At 45.9% G+C, this 3522-nt stretch overlaps 1 long non-coding RNA gene across 1 annotated transcript in view; it reads right to left on the bottom strand.

Annotated features, from left to right (window-relative positions):
* LOC109306110 overlaps positions 1-2915 on the bottom strand; it is a 21589-nt gene extending 18674 nt beyond the window's left edge. The window contains exon 1 of the long non-coding RNA XR_002099858.1: positions 2836-2915. This is a non-coding gene — a long non-coding RNA (uncharacterized LOC109306110). The remainder of the gene's footprint in view (positions 1-2835) is intronic.
* Between the last annotated feature and the right edge of the window lie 607 nt (positions 2916-3522).

The following is a 3522-nucleotide window of genomic DNA, read 5'->3' as shown; positions in this document are numbered from 1 at the left end:
TAACAAAAAATGCACTTTTAAGCAGTAACAGCATCAGCTGTGGGGGCTCTGGAGCCACATGACAGAGTGCCTCTGCACAGCCCCTGCTCCCCAGTCCCTCCCCCTGCCCAGCCCCACCCCTGATGACTTACCCACCTGGCCCCAGCATCCTGGCAATTAAAAAAAAAAAAGCCCAACACTGGCTGGCTGCAGCAGTGGGGATCAGAAACTCTGGGTGCTCGTGGCAGAACCCTCCTGGCAGTGGGGGGGCAGAGGGGATTGCCACCCCACTTGGCACCCGCATGGCAGCTTCCCCACAGCATGGGTACAGCGTGGCTCAGAAGAATGCTGCACACTGTCTGAGAGCTGGGGCTGCTGGGGCTGAGTGCTGCCAGGCTCCAGCTGCCAGGTGGAGCCGACCCAGCTCCCAGACAGTGTATGGTGCCCTGCCGAGCCATATGGCATCTGCACGATGCAACAGCTGCCGCACTGATGCCAGGCTGGGGGCAGGGTTTGCTATCCGTGCTGCCCTGTCCTGCCCCTCACTGTGTGGGGGGGGATCTGCCATGAGCCCTCTGAAACCCTTATCCCCACTGTCAGAGCTGGTACGTTTGGAGATTTTTTTTTTCTTTTTTTAATTGCCAGGATGCTGGGAGGGTGAGGCAGGACAGCCATCAGGGGCAGGGCTGGGCAAGTAGGGGGGTGGAGGTCAGGGTGCAGGGGCTGCGTGGGAGGGCTCTGCCATGTGGCTTCAGAGCCCCCACAGCTGCTGCTACTGCTGGTGAGTAGGTTTTTTTGTTGTTTTTTCTTATTCCCAGACTGGTGGAGCCGGGTGGAGGGGCCATCAGAGGTGAGGTTGGATGGGGGCGGGTATTAGGTGGGAGCTGTACAGCGGACACTGCCAGGAACCCCCAGAGCCCCTGCTGAAGATGGTGATTGTGGGGTTTGTTTTTTTTAAAGTGCTGGGAAGCTGGGGCTGGGTGTGGTATGGGGCTGGACAGGGCAGCCATGAGGTCTTCTCCCACAGCTCCCCCCTGCCTGGCAAGTGGCAGACACAATCAAAGGAGCAGCCACACAGCCAGGCTGTGCCTGCCTCTCTCTGGTGGATCTAAATATTCAAATCAGCACCGAATCTCTGATTCTGATTCAGCCAAATAGAATCACTGTCCACTGAATCGGCTGAATCCAAATCTGAATTGAACACTTCCCTATTTGCATAAGCCTAGTATGTATCTCTTTATTAGGGGTGCACTGATAGAGAGATTTTGAGCCAATGCCAGTGAGTGATTTTGAAGGAGCCTTATCAGCCAATACTGATCCATTTCCGATATGTAGCCAGGCCACTTGGAGATCAACTACAGTAATCCCCACATTTGCTGTAGCTCCCCCAACCCCCCTCCCCCCCGTGCTGTTTCCTGGCCCAGCTCCTTCCAAGAAAAGCTCAGCACCACCCCAGCTGCAGCCTGCAGCAGCACCACCGCCTTAGCCCTGCATATCTGGGGGCACACAGGGTGCGCACAGTGGCAGTGGCCAACCCTCCTCCTCCTCATGCCCCGCTAGACCTGTTGCTTGTAGCCGCTTCCCATGTCTGCCCTGGCTGGGAAGTGCCTCACTCTACCTCACTCCCTCCCTTACCACGGGGGTCTCAATCTGTCGCCCCCTACTGCGCCTGTGTGCACGCATGGGGCATTTATCAGTCACATTATTGGCCACATCAAGCAAAAAAAGCTGATTGCTGATGCTGCTGATACTGTCAATTTTCCTTATATTGATGCCGATCTGGTATGGGACCAATGTATTAGTGCACCTCTAGTATGTATATGTATATGTATATATTTATGCATATGTATATGCATAAGTATATGTATACATATATGTAGCAGTGTTTCATTTTAATCATGGAACAATGTGGATTTGGGGTTTTGTTTTTATATCCAAAAATTGGGGATTTTTTTTAAATCAGGAAAAACCAGTGTCCCTGTTCATTTGCCCCTCTCTGCACTGACCACCTCCCCTCCCCTCTCCCTGCTCTCTTCCCCTCCTTTATACCTTTTTATATTCACATTTCTTTCTCCTTCTTATACATTGCTTTGTGTGTGTGCTTTCACGGGATCTGATGAAGTGAACTTCATCTCACGAAAGCTTGTGATATAGATATAGATACAGATATAGATAAAATCTATGAGGTGTGAATTTAGTTTGCTTTCCGCCTATTTTTACCACCGTTAAGAATACAACATATACTATCACTCACACAGCCCAGGAAACAAAGGAGAAAGATGGCATATGTATCAATAGTATCCTGCTTGAATATTGATGAATTCTTGAACTCTCGAGTTTCCATACGCCTTATTTTTGCATGGTTTACTATAACAAACATTTTTTGATCTGATAATTTTTATTTCTCTCTTACTGAGATTTTGATAACTGGTCTGAATCATATTTTTCATGGCTATAGAACATGTCAATTAGCTAGTATTTATGTCTGTGTGAAAATTCACATTTTTAGAAGGGGCAATTTCTTATCTCCTTCCTTCCCAGTCTTAGAATGTTTCCTGTCACCGTCCTGTTTTTTCCACTTTATTTTGAATTTGTCTTTGACAAGGCTGCTTTGCTTTTACAACTTATCTAAGAAACTTGACAAAATATATAGTTCTCATGGCACAGCTACATCTTATGTATTTGGTCACATCAATCACTTCTATTAACTTTCTTAAACTAAACTGTAATATACTGTGCTTGGATTATTTCAAGATCATCTTGTATGACATTGCCTCCCTGGCCTTTTGTTCTGTCTAATGTGAGCTCATTACTGGCTGAGTTGTACATGTAAATTGCTTTCTTGTTTTTACTGACTATGTTGGCTACAAATGTCCAACTCAGGATCCTTGAAATTCTGGTTTATTAGGTGGATTGAAGCATTGTAATGAAGTCAAATTCTAAGGCAGTCTGAAACACTGTAATGAAATCAAATCATGAGAAATTCCTAAACTGATGAGAGAATGTTGAGACGGTACTTGCAGGAGGTTGCTTTTGGATAAGCTTAAAGATCACGATGAAGCATAAGGGAAAAGACAGGTCCTTAGGTACATTGGACCTATACAATTTAGGACTTTATATATCAAAACTGACATCTTGAATTGTGCCTGAGAGACTGTGGAAGCCAGTGCAGACCCTGGAAAACGAGAGTTATGTGCTCTTGGCAACCCATGCATCAGAAGGTATGCCACTCTGTTCTGCACCAGAAGAAACTTCTGGAGGGTCAAGATAGCTCCACGTAGAGCACATTGCAGTAGTCAAGTCCTGAAGTTACATGGGACAAAAAAAATATCTGACAAAAAAAATCCCCAATTTTTGGTTTTAAAAAAAGAGCCCCAAATCCACATTTTTCCATTATTAAAATGAAACACCACTAATTTATATATAATGGTGTTGCATTTTAATGAGATAAAAATGTGGAATTTGGGTTATTTTTTTAATAGAGAAAACCAGATTCCTGATGATGATAGCTAGATCTGAATCTGAAAGAATGGTTTGTACCTT

This window comes from Crocodylus porosus, unplaced genomic scaffold (assembly GCF_001723895.1).
Source record: "Crocodylus porosus isolate Cpor-Errol unplaced genomic scaffold, CroPor_comp1, whole genome shotgun sequence".
Lineage (NCBI taxonomy): Eukaryota > Metazoa > Chordata > Crocodylia > Crocodylidae > Crocodylus > Crocodylus porosus.
The sequence above is the reverse complement of the archived record's forward strand: the minus strand, read 5'-3'. Positions and strand labels throughout refer to the sequence as shown.